Source organism: Leptonotus elevatus, chromosome 14, assembly GCF_054856555.1.
Source record: "Leptonotus elevatus isolate MCC_2025b chromosome 14, RoL_Lele_1.0, whole genome shotgun sequence".
Lineage (NCBI taxonomy): Eukaryota > Metazoa > Chordata > Actinopteri > Syngnathiformes > Syngnathidae > Leptonotus > Leptonotus elevatus.
In genome coordinates, this window is record NC_141252.1 from 21,046,809 (window position 1) to 21,066,814 (window position 20,006).

General features: G+C 40.7%; 1 protein-coding gene across 2 annotated transcripts in view; it reads right to left on the reverse strand.

The window, feature by feature from the left end:
- The window catches only part of gja10a (gap junction protein alpha 10 a), a 56,148-nt gene that overhangs the window by 23,695 nt on the left and 12,447 nt on the right, over window positions 1-20,006 (reverse strand). The window contains exon 1 of one of the 2 annotated variants that reach the window (XM_086094250.1): window positions 16,235-16,870. The exons of the other annotated variant lie outside the window; for it this stretch is intronic. The gene's annotated coding sequence lies outside the window, so the exon portion shown is untranslated. Of the gene's footprint in view, window positions 1-16,234; window positions 16,871-20,006 lie in introns of those variants that run through there. 2 annotated transcript variants of the gene reach the window in all.

The window sequence follows — 20,006 nt, forward strand, 5'->3', positions numbered from 1 at the left end:
TCTTTTTTTCTTCCAGATTTTCATGGTTATGGCACATGTCAGGTTAAGGAAGCAAACTGTGTATTGCCTTCATGTAGAACAAATCAAAAGCAGCAAACTATTTTATCGAGCCATGGTTGCATGGAATTCATAAACTGGATTGTTGTTATTAGAAAATAACGAGAAGTTTTAAAAATAATTTGAAACTTCTTTTGTTTACACAATAATTAATTGATATGAGACTATATATGTGAGCAGTGTAACAATGAGCTTAAAGGCACTGTCCAACGTTTTGACTCAGAAATAAACACTTAAATACAGGATGTTTAAACATGAACTCCTTCTCAATCTACATCTCTGGGTTTCTGTTAATGTGTGGTGATTTTGTCCTCACTTAACCCCCCAGTATATATATGTGTGTGTGTGTGTGTGGGGGGGGGGGGGGGGGGTGTTGGTTACTCCAAAATCTAAATTATTCCATTGTTGTACACCAGTACAGGACATCGAAAATGATTTTAGTGTTGTTCTGATATAACTTTGTACGAATATATGTTTCCCTCTCAAATCATTATTTTGATTCCCTGGCCTGCAAGCTATTTTGCAAGTTATAAGGGAGATAGTTTTTTGACGCTTTATACATTGTCTGCACAGTCCTAAAGTTTATTAAATCATATCATTTCAATAATTTAGATTTGATAAATAAATCGTGTGTATGTGCATTGTAAGGAGCGTTGTGTATGATTCTTACTGCTTTTTTCTGGAGTACCATCAAGGGATGTAGGCGGATTATAGAGGTATTCCCCCAAATTTCAGTACAATAGGTCAAGCAAGGCAGGATCAGCGCACAATAAATTATTTGAAGTGCCCTCTGATTTAACATATTTTGGGCTCTAGATTGAATAGATATACTTCTAGCTATTTTTTTTTGTTGACTTATATGAGTATTCCATGTTAACAAGTTATCGATTATTATTCCCAGTACCTTGTGTTCTCTAACACGTTCGATATTCACATTGCTGATTTGAATGTTTATAGTTTCTTTAAGTCTTTTTTTTTTTAACCAAATAACAAACATTTTATCTTGTTAAGACTTAGTGACAGTTTGTTTGCATCAAACCATTGTTGCAGCTTGTACAATTCTTCGTTTACACTTTGGGTCAGCTTGTTTAAATCCTCACCTGCACAAAAAATATTTGTATCATCAGCAAAGAGTACCATTTTTAAGACACTAGAGACATTGCATAAGTCATTTATGTATAGTATAAACAATTTAGGACCCAAAACTGAGCCCTGGGGTACACCACATGTGACTTCGAGTCTATTTGACATGCTCCCTTCGATTGTCACATATTGATATCTTTTAGATGAATAGCTTTGTATCCAGTCTAAAGCTACAACTCTAATTCCGATTCTTTCAAATTTTTAAAATAATATTTCATGATTTACTGTATCAAATGTTTTTTTTTTAGATCCAGGAAAATTCCAATAGAGTATAGCTTGTCCAGTGGAATGATTTTTCCTAAAGCCATACTGACTGTTGTTTAATAATTTGTGCTTTCTTATAAATTTATCAAGCCTATCATTAAAAAGTTTTTCCAAGATTTTTGACAATTGTGGCAATATTGAAATGGGTCTGTAATTGCCAAATTTGTGTAAATCGCCTCCTTTATAAATGGGACAACTTTAGCAATTTTCATCTTGTTTGGGAACATCCCAGTCATGAATGAGAGGTTGCATATGTAAGTTAGGGGCTGTAGATCATGACCGATAGATACAAAAAACGTGTTAAATGTATTTGCGACTTCTTCCAAATTTACTATTTTCTCATTATTAGCATAAAAATAGTCAGGATAAAATGGCTTAGACTTTTTTTTGTTAATAATCTCATTCATGATTTTCTATCACAGCAAGTATAACGAGAAAAATTTCCGCGGAAATTTTGAATGGGCCTGCTGACTCTTTTAAATGAGCTGAACAATTTAAAATTTAAACCATTGAAATCGCTCAAGAAATGTGGAAGTTAACCATAATCAACTAAAAGTATTACTGCCCCTTTAAGAAACATGCACATTCACGCACACACATTTGATTTTAACTAACATTTCAATGAGCTGAATAGTTTAAAATTTAAACCATTGAAATCGGTCAAGAAATGTGGAAGTTAACCATAATCAACATCAACTAAAAGTATCTTACTGCCCCTTTAAGAAACATGCACATTCACGCACCAACAGACGTCACGCACCAACATTCCATTGATTTTGTATAGGATACGCACACCGCAAACAAAAGCCTCTCACGACTTAACGGTTGAAGATGCAGATTCCAGAAATGGCTCGTTAGAACGGCAAGGGTTTGGGGAACGCGAGCATGTTCTCGGTTTTTTAATCGGATGAAAAATGACCAAATGAGAGCAGGTTGAAAACTTATGATTGATCGAAAATGAAGAGGGAAAAACGCCGAAATTAACATGGAAAAAGAGGCGAAATAGTCCGACTTCTCCTCGCTTAAAGTGAAAATAAAGGTACTAAATGACACCTTAGCCAAATAAAAATAGGTTTGTCAGAAACTAGACACTTGTGGCTACAAAATGTGCGAATTTGATGTCTAGTGAGTGTTGGATTATTAACATTGTTTTTCTGTTTCAATATATATTCTTCAAAGTGTTTTTGATTTTAGTTAGATATGTAAAACTGTTCCCATATGTTAGTAGAATGTGGTCTGTTTTTCCCCTAAGGAAGTGAGGTGTCTGACTTAATCTGAATAATCTACAGGGCAGATATGAGGGAATCTCTGGTGCGAAGCTGCTACAGAGTTCAATAGTTTATCTAGGCAAAGTCTCTCTTTCATCCCTCGGGGGCTGTGCTCTGTGTGGGGTTTTATGGGGGGTCCCTGGTGCAGGGAGGTGGCGGGGGCAAGGTGTTTGCCCACATCCTTGAGGAAGAGATAAGGATAGGGGGTGTGTAGACTTGTTTTGACAGGAAATGTCACATGTTCTGATAGACCAAATGGTACTTTCTTTGTCAATGAAGGGGGTGGGAACATTTTCTGTATATATGCATGCATGAACTTTGAGAAGAACACATTTGTGGGTGAGCTGCATGATTGAGCAGTAACTCCAAGTGGCTTTCAGAATCTGAAATAAAGCTGGCAAACTTGTTCACAGATTTCAACTTTGAATTTATTTGAACACACAGAAATCAGAGAAATGATTTCCAACAATTGGTGATCCCGACGTTTTTTGTGGTCCTCGACGATTGGATGGTTTGCGAGCTGCAGTGATTCACGGGCGAATGGAACTTCTAGGCGCCTAAATAATTAATTACGGTAAGTGGAGACGTTTATCCACGTAGGGAAGTTCTGTCTGTTTGGGACCGCTGCAGCTGGTTTTCGTATTCTAATTTGTCTACATTTGTACATGAGATCTGTTTGAACAAGTTGTAGTTTGATGTCGTTCTAAACATTTCTGCGACATTGGACTATAAACACGTACGTGGGGTGGTGCATTTTGTAAAGCAAGTGCAGGCCTGGATTGAATGCGCATGTTTTGTTACAGGAAGAAGCAGCGTTTTATTAATTTGTTTTGTTTTTCTTATTTTTCGCTGTGAAGGATTCGATGGACTATGATAGTTGTTTTTTGAATATAAGGATAAAGAGGATACGGGGCTTCGTGGATATTTGAAGATCCATTGATAAATCTGAAGATCATAGTAGACGCGCCTGCCCTTGGCAGTTTGATTGGTTGGGATTGTTCTTTCAGGTAGTACATGTCGCCTGTTTAAAACATCCATTTTCACGTAATAAGTTATTTTAAAATTGCGCGCGCTGTTGAAATTGAACAGTTGGGGGAGTCAGGTCGATTACAACGGACATTGGGTTTTTATGCCGTTATATTTGCGATCGCTAGATTACGTGTGATTTTGGTTTTGGTTTTGCGCTGAACGAGCGCCTTGCATGAAATATGCAGTAAAAGAGAGACAGTTTTGACACAGCGGAATTGGATGACACTGCTGTCTGTTAGAAACGATAGGTCACGTGATTCGTTGTGTGTGTATGTTATGTTCTATGTTGTGCTGTGTGTTTTGTGAGCTTCTGTGTTGCTTACCCTATTTGAACTATCATATTGTAAAGTGAGACGTCACTGCATTGATAAATATTAATACTACTTGGGTAGTATATACACTTGTTGAGAACTACGAGTGGTAAGAACTCTGAATAATCGAGGGCGATTTTGATCGTAATACTGAATGGTTTGATCTTAATGTACTTCCGGTACATAGTGGAAATTTGAACTTGGACGCGCAAGTTAAGCATGCTTCCGGAGTTGCAGTTGGGACCATACGAGAAAAGAGTCGGCGAAAGATGCAAGCATTGTTGATAGATTGGGTTACGGCTGCTTGCGACAAGGGTTGGTTCCCACCGTTGATGTCCACGGTTTGTTTGATCGGTCTGATGAAAGCTGTGGAATTAGCATGTGTAAACAAACAACTCTCGCTGGAAAAAATGGTACGACAGACTTTTGTGTTTTCTTTGAGGGGTAGAGAAGTACGACGAAATTGTAGAAATGTGGATCAAATGATGAGGAATGCTAGGATGTTGGCGATGGGCAGTTCGGTTAAAATTGCTCGAGGAGCGTTGGTAAAAGCGGGTGCTAAGGATGTGGCTAATTGTGATGCTAACATTGTTGCACCTCTGGCAAGCAGCGGGCCAATCGTGGCTGTTTTGTCTGATGTTGTTAACCCGTTTGCAGGCTCACCGTACAAGCCTGCGGCTCAGATGCTGCAGAATTTGCAGGCACCGATGTTGACGGTAAATAGCGGTAATCTTGATGTGGATTGGCATAGTGGTAATGATAAAAATTCTGGACCGCTTCGGTCTACGTTACAGGCCGCGGCTGACGGCTTGGCAGCTGGCGTAACCGCCTCTGTGACACGATTGGAGACTCTCTTGAACGAAATTTTGGAAATGAGGGAGAGTCCGAAAGTGAAATTGGACAAAGCAAGTGCTTTTAAATTGGAACTAGCTAGACATGCTGAAGTACCCCAGGTTGTTCGTCCCAAATGGCTTATGGTTATTTCTCGCTTTGAAAAAGATGCAAATGACGAATTGACAGAAGACGAATACTTTGGACGACGTAACTGTGACGTGACTGCTGACACTTCTAATGCATTGGCGAAGAACTATGTTATTGTAGACATTCATAAAAAGTTGGATGATCTGTCATGTGGAGTTGGGGATGTTGTGGAACAATATGACTTTAGCACGCCTGACAGACTCCCGGAGGATACTCCGAGGAGAATTGTGACTCGTTCTAAGGGGGTTTTGCAAGCACCTATGTTGACAAAAGTTGATCCGGCTTCCGGACATTCGGCGACTGTGTATAAACCTTATTTGCCGACTGATCTGTGTGTGCTTGTGCAGAGACTACCCCCGGTGCAGGCGGGTGGAGAAAATTGGTTGCGCTCGTTGCAGAGAAGTGTGACAGGTCAGATTTTGACAGCTGGAGACATGCGTGCTCTTTTAACGGGGGCGTGTCCTTTGTCTCAGCTGGATGCGCTGATGGCTAATTCAGGAATGTCATCTTTGAGTGACGGTGAGGCATTGTCCCGTGAGGATTATTTGACGCTGTTTGGAGCGCTAGGTGGATTGTTTCCGCTTCCGGATGTGGTCATATCTGATTTACTGTACGCTCCGAAAGTTGATGAAGAGGCTGCGACATTTATTGATCGTGCTCTTGTGGAATTTTCCTTAAAGACTGGTCATTTACCGACTGATTCTACACTGTACTCTCAAGTTTTTCGTGCGGCAGTGCTAAAAGGTGTCCATAAGTCTGTGAGGCAGGCCATGGAAGTGAATCCCGATTTGCCTGGCTCTGAACACGTACGGTGGTTATCTCATCTGAAACATCATCTGAGAAGGTATGCGAAAGATCTTGAATCTAAAACTGACAAACATAGGTCTACTGAATTACAATTGGCTGCTATACAATTGCAGACTTTGAAAAAAAGTAAAGAGGAGACTTTTGCTCTCCCGGCATCTACTGTTGACTCATCACCTATTCTTGTTTCTGAGTGTGCTATGTATCAATCGAGATCAGCTATCAGCCAGGACCAGTGTTTCAATTGTGGACGTTTCGGCCACTGGGCGGACACCTGTCGAAATCACCTACGTGGGAGAAGCAGAGGTGGAAGGCGTCTACAGGGCGGACGCGGCTATTACCAGCCAAGAGGACGTGAGTCACGAAATGTTCCTCCACGCCAGACTTCATCCCAGCAACAGTATCCGCCAGTGCCGAATCAGCGATTTCTGCCGCCACATAGCGGACTGTTTCCACAATGACGGGACCCAGAATCCGCCTTATGTGCACTGCAGGAGCCTATGATTGCATTAAAGGTGAGCGGAACTACTTTATCATTTATGGTAGACACTGGAGCACGGCACTCTACCATTATGACTTTACCAAATGGAAGTACGCTCTCCAATGATGGCATCTCATTGGTTGGATTCAAGGGAGAAAACACTATCCTGCACATGACGAACCCGTTGCAGACAAAGTGCTGCTCGCAAACATTTATGCATGCGTTTGTTTATGCTCCAAGTTGTCCTGTGAATCTTTTGGGAAGGGATCTTCTCATAAGGACTGCTCCATTGATCCAATGTGGGCCAGAGGGGCTGACGCTTCAGTTCCCAGATGGACATACTTTTCACTGCGGGGGTGATTCCTCCTCGAATGTCTCCTCCCAGTTCCCTGTGGTGACTTCACACGCCATGACATGTTCCTCTGCTGACATGTACTGGGCAAAGATTGACACTGATTCCCCCGGCTGGAGGGAAGCGGAGACGTTTTGGAAAACTTGGTCCTCCTGGGTGCGACATCTCAGGTCATATGATGTGATATCGGATTGTATACATTGTACACTATTTTACGACAGATGTGGTGATGAGTTATACAGTGAAGCTTTCAGTGCAATTGTTGACAATGTCTGGGAGTTGCGTGTGGGTGATCTGTTTGCAGGACCTGCTGGAGTGGCTTTTTCGGTTGATCTGACGGAGGTACAGTCTCGATGGTATGAGATGGCAGTACCACCTGGTGTATCTGTGCTGGCATGTCATCCTCACATTTCTTTGATGGTGTCATCCCAGCATACGGTGAAGGATTTAGGTCCATTTGTCCTGGCTTGCACAAAAGCGACGGATTGGCAGCCTTCAATTCATACGGATTTACTGTATTCCGAATCTCTTGATGCCTATTGGATTAAATCTGATTTGTTTATTTCCATGTCTGTCTTAGAACATCAACTTTTGGACCGACATCATGGCCGAGAGACATCTGACAGTGAGCTTGCTGGTGACATCTTACACTCCATGCCTGCTGCACTGTGGTCTACTGACCCGACTGATGTGGGTCTGTGTAAAGTTGCACCTGTGACTTTTGAAATGAAACCTGGCTCCGTTTGGGTACCACAGTACCCGATGAAGGAGGAGGGGCGACTTGGCATCTCAGTAACAATTGATGGGTTGCTGAAAGCAGGAGTTCTTTGTAAGATGGATAGGTCTGATTACAATACTCCCATTCTCCCAGTAGTAAAGAAAAATACTGGCGAATTCCGAATGGTGCATGATCTCAGGGCAATCAATGCTAAAGTTCTGACACCCTCGCTGCCGGTGCCAAATCCTCATTCAGCTCTGTCACAGATATCTCCGTTGCACACGCATTTTACCTGCATTTACCTTGCAAATGCATTTTTTTGCATTCCTCTTGACTTGTCTATGAGGAAGTATTTTGCATTTTTGTGGAATAATGAATGTTATTCCTACACCCGGCTTCCTCAGGGTTTTGTGCTGTCTCCTGGTGCGTTCAATGCTTCTCTTAGGCAATTGCTGTCACCTCTCGAACTTCCTACTGATGTTCTTTTAGTGCAGTATGTAGATGATCTGCTCCTTGCTGCGCCATCCGAGGAGTCCTGCCTTCAAGCTACACAGCTCCTTTTGAGTCACCTGGCTTCGGTGGGATTGAAGTGCTCCAAAAGCAAACTTCAGATTGCCCGGCCTCAGGTTTCATTCTTGGGTCGACTTATATCGAGGCATGGAACAGGTATTTCTCCGTCGCATAAAGATGACATTTTGCACCATCCTAAACTGACAAATGTTAAACAAATGTTGGCTTTTCTGGGTCTGTGTAACTTTTCCAGACATCATGTTCCGGATTTTGCGGAACTGACTCACGCACTAAGAGAATTGGTGAATGAAAAGGGAATGAGAAACCTGTCGCTTGTTCTAAATTGGACACATGCTGCTGAGAACTCTTTTGTTCTGCTGAAACAATTTTTGTCTTCAGCTGCAGCTCTTGTAGTTCCTGACTACACTAAAATGTTCTTCCTTGATGTTTCTGAAAAATCCAGCAGTGTGTCAGCTGTTCTTTTTCAGAAGGGGGAAGATGGTAATAGACATGTTTGTCTTTATGCATCGACACCTCTGGAAAGATATGAACAACGTCACCCGCTGTGCGCAGCTTTTGCTTCAGCATTAGCTCGCTTGATTCAGAAAACATCTCATATTGTGCTACATCATCCGCTGACAGTACGTACAGCTCATAGTACAGTACAATACATAACCAGCCAAGCATTTACTATGACAGGGGGACGACAGAGAAAGATTGAATCAGTTCTAACACAACCTCACATTTTGTTTGTACATGAGGGGGCTAACATGGCAGATGGCATGATTGAGGGACAATCCCACTGCTGCACTCAACGAATTCTGGAAGACAACTCACTGAGAAAAGATCTTTATGATACCGCAATAAATGACTCAGACTTAACGTTATTTACTGATGGCTGTTGTTTTAAGGGCAATGAAGGACTTCAGTCAGGTTTTGCGGTAACACAGATGATTGGAGCATCCTTTGATCTGTTAGTGGCAGACAGACTCACAGGACCACAGTCAGCTCAAAGAGCGGAGATAGTGGCTGTGATAGCTGCACTTCAGTTAGCAAAAGATAAGACTGTGAACATTTACACTGACTCGGCGTATGCACATGTAGTGATACACACAGCCATGAAAGAATGGCAAAGAAATGACTTTATGACTGCTTCAGGGACGCCTATCAAACACCATCAGGACATATTTGAATTAAAAAAAGCTTTGCTTCTGCCTAAAGCAGTAGCTATAATTAAGTGTAAAGGGCATTCAAAAACTAATGATTTTGTGTCAGTGGGAAATGATTCCGCAGACAGGGCTGCAAAACATGCAGCAGGGTACAGCCCAACCTTACAACTGATGGTGAGTGAAGGTGAATTAGGACAAAAAATAACTACGGAAACAATTAAGCTGTGGCAAGAAAAGGCCAGTCCAGAAGAACAGAGTGTGTGGCTGGGAAAAGGAGGACAAAAGGATGAAGCAGGTATATGGCAGAAACAAGGTAAATATATCCCATCACAGAAGCAATTAAAAAACCTGATTTCTGAAGCACATGGACTTTGCCATGTGGGTACAGAAGAAGTAATGAGACAGCTGCAGAATTGGTGGCATCCTTACATGAGACAAATTGTTAAAAGTGAACTGCAGGACTGCAATGTTTGCAATAAATTTAACAGTATGCCTACATCTAAACCTCCCCAGGGCACTCACGATCCAGAAGTGACTGCCCCGGGACAAATAATCTCAATGGATTTTACTGACATGATCAGGCCCGTAGAAGGGTACCGATATTTGTTGGTAATTGTGGACTCCTTTTCCGGATGGCCGGAGGCATATCAATGCAAATCTGAAACCGCAGAGGTTGTGGTAAAACATTTGATAAATCATTACATCCCATCACATGGGTTTCCCAGGAAAATTAGATCAGATAATGGGACTCATTTCAAAAATAAACATCTACAGGAAGTAGAAAAAGCATTGGGACTAAGACATACATTTGGGTCCGTATATCATCCCCAATCTCAAGGACAGGTCGAGAGAATGAATAGAAACATAAAAGAAAAATTAGCTAAAGCACTGGCCTCATCAAATTTGAATTGGCTACAAGCTCTTCCTATTGCACTAATGAATGTGCGAATGTCATTAAACTCAGCTAAAGGCTGGACTCCATTTGAAGGTCACAAAAACAGACCATTTCCAGCTCCAAATGTGCCGCTGGAAGAGTCACACATTGAAGAACCTCCAGTACTAAAACAATTAGTGTCTACGTTCTCTAAGCTAACAAAAAAGTGGCCAGTTGCTCCTTTAGAAATAAATGATTGTGAATATGTGTGGTTGAAGGTAACTAAGCGAAAATGGTCTTTCCCCAGGTGGACAGGCCCACATCGTGTAACCGAGAGAACGTCCTGTGCAGTGCGCTTGCATAGGAAGGGGGACACCTGGTACCACCTGTCATCCACCAGGCCGGCAGGGAAACCAGCTGGCTCAACAATCCAACCTGCAATCATCGGATGTCCCGATCTAGGAGCCACGTCAACTGATGATCCAGTTTCCGGCTCAGGAGCTGTCGTTTGAGGACATCATTCAATCTTATTGAACGAAGATCAAGATCAAGTGCCTTTTCTTGGGCAATCATTCCATGAACAGTCACATTTTCGGGCAGAATAATCCCAGGTGACAAATCGAAGAATTTGGGTAGTCTACCCCAAATTCTTAAAGAAGAGACGAACTATTGCGACACTCTTTTCATTCAAAAAAGACCTTCAAAGAACTTTATCACGAGATGGCTTCAAAGCTGAAAAACATATCCTTCTGCTGTATTGCGACCTTTCTACTCATGTTGACTTGGTATTTTTGTCAGCATTTTGACACAACTTTGAACGCAATTATAACGTATCGTATTAAGCGAAGTATTAAGTCTACATATAATCCCTGGGTCACATTCTGGATTTATGATAAATCAATTGCTGTGACAGTTGCTCCAAATACAAACACTTCTGTTAAAATTCCTATTAAATCCTTAAAGGGATTTGGTAGGGGGAGACAGACTAAGGGGGAAGATTGGATAAAATACTGGTGGTATTTGACAGGTCATGTACAACGAGATTGGAATGCTCTAATAACAACACAGGATGGAAGATACTGGCGTCCGGGTACTAGTGAGGAGGCAGTCTTCTTTAGCAAAAGAATAACATTGCGTAATATGGGGGGGCGACTCTATATGAACTTTATTTTTCCAGAAGGTAAATTACGGTCGCCTAACACAACAATTGATAACGTCTCCTGTTTTAGATTTCTGTTGTGGGCCTGGTTCTCTGGACATGACCCATATTTCCCCATTTTAGTATGCGTAAATAAAACAATGAGTAATTTAGAACAGCCAAAAATGACTAACTACACAATGGAGAGCGGAGTGAAGGCGGTCAGCGTACCAACTGAGGGAATAGTTGAGAGGTTTCGGGTTACAAAAGGATTTTCCGGGGGCAGTAACAATTGGCTATTATTGGCGAACGAAGCGGCTCGAGCCTCTGATAAAAACAACTGTGTGGTATGTGTAGGTCCGCGTCCTTTATTGAGAATCATTCCGGCTAAAATAGATGATCACTGTGTAATGGAACTAATGAATAAGGCTGTCCCCAATGTCAAATGCTCGAAATGGGATAAGGTGTATCCCCTCGTCGATTGGCAGAAAACTAAACCAGTATTTTCAAACACAGTTGCAAATGGTAATTTTACATGTATTAAAATGACAGGTACTGGAGAACAATTGGGGGAACTAAATCACATCACTCAGTGCGTGTCAATAGTAGATGTGGGACAGAAGTTCCAATCGAAATCCAGAGCGGACATATACTGGTGGTGCGGTGATAACAGAATATTTGATAAGTTGCCTTTAAATACAAAAGGATATTGTGCCCTCATAACCCTTCTCATGCCAGTACAAATCTACCCCATCTCTATTGATAACCTGTTACAAATGATTGATAATTGGGAACCAAAACCTCCTTCTTTTCAGAGGACCAAACGACAGTCTTGGCAAGAGCAGAATGTTCCCACCTACATCGATGCAATTGGAGTACCAAGAGGTGTGCCAGATGAATACAAATTAACTGATCAAGTACTCTCAGGATTGGAATCTGTAATTTGCTGGTGGTGCACCATAAACAAAAATGTAGATAGAATTAATTATATACATTATAATGTACAAAGGCTAGGAAATTGGACTCAGTCTGGCTTTGAGGCTGTACGCGGCCAGTTAGCCGCCACATCTTTGATGACATTCCAAAATCGAATTGCACTAGATATGTTACTGGCAGAAAAGGGCGGAGTTTGCTCAATGTTTGGAGATCAGTGTTGCACTTTTATTCCTAACAATACTGCTCCAGATGGAAGTCTGACAATTGCAATTGAAGGGCTGCGAACACTCAATAAGAAAATGAAAGAGCAATCCGGTGTAGATACTTCTGTATGGGATAATTGGATGAATGTGTTTGGCCGTTATAAAGCTTTGATTTCCTCAATTTTGATATCTGCGGCTGTTTTCACTGCGTTATTAACGATTTGTGGATGTTGTTTTATTCCATGTATTCGTTCACTTTGCCAAAGACTTATTACCACTGCGATTGAGAAACAGGATGTACAAAATAAGTCGTCTCATATGATGGTAGCTGTTGCTAATCAATGGATGTCTCCTGTTGCTTCGAATGAGGGGGATGAGGATGCCGCTGGCATTTTCCTTTAAAAACAATATCTAATGTGTTGAACTATAGCATAGTTCAAATGAGGGAATGTTGGATTATTAACATTGTTTTTCTGTTTCAATATATATTCTTCAAAGTGTTTTTGATTTTAGTTAGATATGTAAAACTGTTCCCATATGTTAGTAGAATGTGGTCTGTTTTTCCCCTAAGGAAGTGAGGTGTCTGACTTAATCTGAATAATCTACAGGGCAGATATGAGGGAATCTCTGGTGCAAAGCTGCTACAGAGTTCAATAGTTTATCTAGGCAAAGTCTCTCTTTCATCCCTCGGGGGCTGTGCTCTGTGTGGGGTTTTATGGGGGGTCCCTGGTGCAGGGAGGTGGCGGGGGCAAGGTGTTTGCCCACATCCTTGAGGAAGAGATAAGGATAGGGGGTGTGTAGACTTGTTTTGACAGGAAATGTCACATGTTCTGATAGACCAAATGGTACTTTCTTTGTCAATGAAGGGGGTGGGAACGTTTTCTGTATATATGCATGCATGAACTTTGAGAAGAACACATTTGTGGGTGAGCTGCATGATTGAGCAGTAACTCCAAGTGGCTTTCAGAATCTGAAATAAAGCTGGCAAACTTGTTCACAGATTTCAACTTTGAATTTATTTGAACACGCAGAAATCAGAGAAATGATTTCCAACATGAGCAAAGATTGTGGCCATGGTGACGAGTTGAAGTGAAACTTGAAATAATTTTTTTCCCTGTCTACACTCTGATTCTTAATTGGTCCGCTCAAGCCCATGCAATACAAACCAATGTGATAAAGGCTATTTCACTCACTGTCTTTGAACCCGCACAGTGGGGAGATAATTATGGGCCTGCTGCTGATGAGTTATTAACATTGTTTTTCAGTTTTAATTCATATTTTAGTCGTTTTGGATTTAGTTATAGCAGTATGGCTCAATGAATAGAATTGTATTCTTATCTGTGTTACTTTCATGAGAAAGGGCAACGGGTTTGTGTTTGCTATCTTTAATGGGAGGGCCGGTCTCTGCCGGTCGGAAGAAGGGAGTCACAGGCTTATTATTATTGTTTTTCTCTAATCTGATTTATACCTATGGAAACTTGCTGATGGGAGGAGAAGGGGGATTTTCTTGTATTCACTGAGTTGCAAATAAATGTACTGTGGGCTGGAGGAGGAGCACACTTTTGAACAGAACACTACTTGGGTGACTTCAATTGTGTGATCAGAAGCTTCTGTTATAACTATACCTTTGCAAAGGGACTTCTTCACCAGAATCTCACCATTCAGTTAATTGAACACGCAAAGAGTACAATACTTAATATTGTCTACTCTAACACTGCGAAGCAGAAGGGTTTATTATTTTCCGCAAAAATGCGGCCCGTACCGTAGATCGCACCGGCACAAATGAGGTATCAAACGATGCGGCTTGATCTGACTCGCTGCGCTATTATTTTTATAAGAATTCCCAGTTACCATGGCGACGCTATTCCCAAAAAACTCCCAAAAAAAAGTCCCATAGGAATGAATGGGAAACCGAAAGAGATCAACTCCAATCAAGCACCTTTTTCCAAGACACGCTGCGCGCGCATACGTTAACCGACCGATATGAATTTTAGCTCATTTTGTTGGAATTTTTCCCATCTTTAGCTCAGTGTCAAAAAAAAATTTAAGGAATGAAAGCTTTCCCCCCTGTGCGGGTTCAAAGACAGTGAGTGAAATAGCCTTTATCACATTGGTTTGTATTGCATGGGCATTTTGCAATGCTAAATGTTTGAAAATCTATCACCCAAACATTAGTATTACTATTCTTAACAGAAACCACGCCCAGTATTAATTAAAATGTATTTCAAGTTGCATGGAAATACAATTTTAACAATAATTCCTATTTCCACTCTTTCTTTCTTTTTTTATGACAACATACTAAACACAACATGAACAAATGTGTCATGAACCTATAAATTCAAAACATCCACTTAATTATCCCTGTACCTAGCAGGGCGTCTGACTGCACGACCACTGCGTGTGTAACAGGTGGGTGTGTTGTCCATTGTAGATAGAGGATCAATAGGTGGGGGCCGTTGTGGTGGTTTCACTTGATCATCTGAGTCAGACTGTTCATCAACTGATGTATCTTTAAACAAACTGGGGTGTATTTTCCTCAGATGGCTCTGGTTCCTCCTAAGCATCATTCCTGCTGGAGTCTGCACGGTGTAGGAGCGAGGTTCCTCCGTCTTCTGGACGACAACTGCTGGCTCCCAGCCGCGCTGTTTGCACGTGCACCGTGTTACCTGTAGTCAACACTGATAGTGGCTTTGCACGCTGGTCAAAGTGTTGTTTCTGGCAAAACTGCATGGCTCTGTAACTGGAGTATTTCTCAGAGACAGCAGCACTAAATGTAGATCTGTGCCAGTCTGTATTGCTTTTTGCTGTGTTTGACAGTTTTTATAGCTCGCTCAGCCATTCCATTGGAAGAGGTAAAACCTGGGCTCGAGAATGTGAGTTTGATTTCCCATGAAATTGCAAATGATTTTATCTCGTAGCTGGCGAATGGGACATAATCACTCACTATCTCTTTGGGAATCCCATGTTTTGTGAAGACGTATTTCATCTTTTGAATCACAGAGTATGCTGTTTTACCGGAAGATTTAGCTCTGCCTGTTGTCTTGGTTGCAGTTGTTGGCACTGTGCACATCTCTCAATCAAAGCCTCTATGTCATGTGACATCCCAGACTTTTCGTGCCTTGGCTTTTGTTCGCTGTACTCCCTGATGAGCAAGATGAAGTTTTTCCAAAATAACCTTCAGAAAGTTTTGCGGTATAACAATCTTGTCTTCGACCATGACAATGTCGTTTTGAATGCTGATATTATGTCGCATTGGCCAGTAACTATGCAGAGCTCTTTCCAGACTCTTCCTTCTTGTAAGCCAACCGTTAATATGCTTGTCACGTACAGCTTGTAACACACTATCTGTTGTAGTTGCTGCTTTAAGCTGGTGGAGTGTGTCCTCACTCAAGGTGTCTGTGGCTTAAAGAGTGTACACAACTCCCTCATCATTTGGAGTCACATCAGCATTTTCCGTTTCACTGTCTGTTGTGGCTTTAGAAAGTGCATCATGTAGCCCTAGTGTGGTGTAGCAACACTGCGTTAGTAATGTGAGCAAGAAAATAACTTTATATTGAACAGGCTAGTTATCAGAAGTCTAGTATTCGACTCAAGGAGGGAGTGGCAAGAGACTAGATTGAGTTTGGTACCATGTATTTAAACATAAATTGACATACAAACATACAAACACAAATGGACATAAACAAAATCAAAGAAATGAATGGCCATTCAAGTATTGAAAGCGCTTATTCATAATTCAATGCTGCTCAATGTTCTATGTACAACCGGAGAGTTAATTAAAGTATCACACAGTATTGATGTAAGAAACAAGTGTTTGTCGCTCCAACAGTCTCAACAGATGCAACAAGTTTACATCCAGCAGTATTGAGATGTCCAGCAGTTCAAGCTAGTTCACAGTTTGGGCACAAAGGAGGCTCCTACAAGGTAACATTCAGCTAGAATTAAATACCAAGCCAGGCTAAGACATAAACCAAGGGAAAACAGAAGAGAACAAACCTGCAGCTGATTCTCTGACAAACTCCTACTTCACTCCCTGTGTGTGTAACAGTGAGTGTAAATGGGCTCTGGGCGGCGAGGCTTTGCTTGCCCTTTGTGCTGGCAGCGCGGGTTCGCGTCCCACCCGGAGATCATGTTTATTTGTGTAGGATGTGGGTGCGTGTATAAAAAATTAAAAAAAATAAAAAGGAGTGTAATAGCGCAAGCATGGACTTTCTGCTGCATCATGACTGTTTTGATTTTGGATTCCCCACCGGCTTCCTTGCTGGCTCGCTTTCTGATTGGCTGCACATCACTGTCAACCGGCTGCGCGGTGGTTTGTCCTGGGGGCACACGGAGCGAAGTCGGGCCAAAACAATGTTGAATATCCCCGATTTCAAGTCGGAGGTCCTTCCGAGCGCCGATATGAGGATGCGCTGCGTGTGGTGTCAACATACACGGCAGGATTATCTGCTAAGATTATCGTTTTCGTGTCGGCGCGTTTGCGTGTCGGCGCGTTCTTGCGGTTGTCGAAAGAGGAAATTCTCCTGCCATGTGAACCAGGCTTAAGATGAAATACGATGGAATTGACAGCAGCACCAATTTACCAGTCCAATTTAAAATCACTGTCCAATTTAAAACCAGAGTTTGAGACTGTTGGTTTTGACAACCCTGCGAGGAAGCCTGCAGCATACCACACTTTCAGAAGCACTGCTGCAGGCTCTCTTCATACATACAATAATTATTCTTCATGTAATACTAAAAGTACACTAGATTGATACAATTAAAATAAAATAAAATAGATATACATAACATTATCTTTTTAACCACACAAAATGGTGTATAAGTATTTTGTTATATTAAATAGTTTTAACAGGCTGTTACGTATGGGGAGAAATTAGTCTCAAAATTATTCACACAAATAGATTTTTAATTTTCACGTGTTTTTGAGATCCACAAACATATTTGCGATTTTTACGTGTTTTTCATATCTACAAATATATCCGCAATTTTTACGTCTTTTTTAATTTTGTGCGTGCATTTTCCATGACTTATGTTTGCAAGTTGTCGAATGTGCGTTTGTGGACCACAGCGCATACGCATGTATTTTTAGACGAATATCACGCTGTTTCGAGGTACACACACACACACACACACACACACACACATACTTGCCTCTGTGTATTATGAGGACATTTTTTCCAAACCGGTTTAATTGTGTATTACAGGGACACCCCTTTCTGCTAATGCCAGAGAGATGGGACTTGCACCCAAAAATTTTTTTTGGGGTTGTCCAGGAAAATTTCACTTCAAAACTTGAAAAAACTCAACACACGAAAAAAAGAAAAACCTGAAAAAATCCGTAATTGTGAGGACATAGATAATGACCTAAATAAGCCACGCCCATTGCAAAAATGGTAATTATGAGGACCAACTCACATTACAAGGACAAAGTTTACACAACACACAGCAACCATGTCACTGAAGTGATTTGAAAGTTCTGGCATTCTGACTTTACACAAACTAAAATGGCATTGATGTGTAATGACTTACCTGATATAAGGACACATTGTTGTACATAACAATACTGTGAAATGCAAAGTCATACCTGATCTGTCCTAAAATTGTAAGTTTTAACATGGTGCTCATGTTACAACTTACAATTTTAGGACAGACTGAAACTGGTATGTTAATAAAACTGCTTCTTATGTGAACAGGTTATCTAGGTCAAACACAGCTTTGTAATGGATAAGCTCGACATGAAACCAGATGCAAAAGAGTCAGTGAACATTGAACATTTTATTCTTTAAAACATGACTACCTCTCATCTTAAAGGATGAGCAGTTTTCTCATAGCTCATTCCTGAAATACCTTCGGATTTCTGAATTTCTGAAACAGGTTCAATGTAGGAAGTGTCCGAAGTACTGTGAGAATCTGGAACATATTCCTCTGCTAACGAATCCTCACTTGAACTGGATACATCAGCAACCTAATTTTTTAAACGAAAACAATTATTACATACATACATACATACATACACATATTGTCGCTGTTCTGTGAAAAACACTTCCACCATAGGAGCTACCGGAGAGCAGCCCGCGACCTAAAAATGGAAACGTGTTTTTCACAGGACAGCAATGATATCCATATATACAGTAGATGCACACATACTTATGCATATATACAGTGGCTCTAAAATTAACCTGCCAGATGCGGGTTAAAATTCATTTTGGCGGGTGGTCATAAATATTTACTAGCTTTACTTCGCTGTTACTTAGTGATGTTACACTCGAAGTAGAAGCTTGAGAAAAGTGTCGAGCGCTCGCGGCAGAAGTAGCTCCCGCCATTGATGGGCTAATGTGCTAAAGTTAATTTACCAAAGGTCTTCATCATCAAGCAGTTTTGCATTTTTTTTAAACGGGATATGTGCCAGATGCTGGAGCAAACTAGAAAAGCATTTAGAACCTAAAGTTTGTGCACATACTAAAGATTATTATAAATCTAGTCACATTTATTCGAAAGATGAGATGAAGCATTTAACAAGAGGGATAGTTAATATGCTTAATCTATGGCATTGCCCCTAAAACAGATATTGTGTGATACAGTCCTTCAGTTACAGTAGACTTTTCTATTTTACCGAGTCAGACAGTCGTTAAGATTGAGACAATTGCTCAACATTTAGCTGCTTGCAACTAAAGATAAAGGTATAAACATGGGTCATAATTTATCCTCTTGACTAAATTATATTCATTCAATGAAAATGCCTGCACTATTAATTCTGGTTGCGTGAAACAAAGATCCATTGCAGATACAAATAACACAGAAGATAAAATACCCATCATGCCAGTCCATTCTAGTGCAGCGAAAGGTCCAAAACATAAAGCACATTTATCCAAGCTTGATACAAGTAAATTAACTACCTGATGTTTACACTTCTGTTTAAAAAAATAAAATAAAATTGATAGCGAGTTCATCTCTAAAATCCACCATAAATAAATTAATGGGAACAAAAGATCACTACAGTGCATAATCCAAATCACCAAACTGCCAACAAATCTTCAATTTGAGATATTTTTAATGTTGACTTGTAGGAATTTTAGTCCCATACAAGCTTATTGTTGGATACAATATTTTGAACGTCTTGGCAATACACATTGCATAAAAAATTGTTGTGATTATATTTGTTAGTTATATAGTTCAGCCCTAGCATCTACTCTACACTCTTCACTCCTAACGTCTTGCTTCTGAAAACTGATTTCAACATCAATATTCAAAAAGAAATCTCGTCACCTGGTCAACTTGGTCTGTGACAGCTACGTCTTCAGCTATGTCTTCAGGTTGTGCTTCAGTTGAAACCTGGTACACATGAAGAGAAAAATACATATAAAATTCAATTCTTAGTAACACGACTGAATCTGTGCATTTACACAGTTACAGTACATACAGAACAATTAATAGGTTAAAGTATTGTAAATGCAAACTCATTTTATTTGCCATTACAAAAATAAATAAATAAATCCTTCTGCACTACAGGTTTGTGTAAATTGGTGACGTCTATTTTTCACAATGAAACAAAAACAAGAAAATACACAGTCCTCAGAGAATCCATACCTGACCAGAGTATGAATTGTATAATAACTCCAAGCCCTCAAAACTTATTTTACAGTCACGGTGTATGAATACACTGTCCTCAGTGTCAGTTATTCACAACTATAACATTGTGAGGACTAAGTATCTGTGAGGGCTGCACAGTATTGACAAAACATGCGACATGGGTGTTTTATACAGTAAT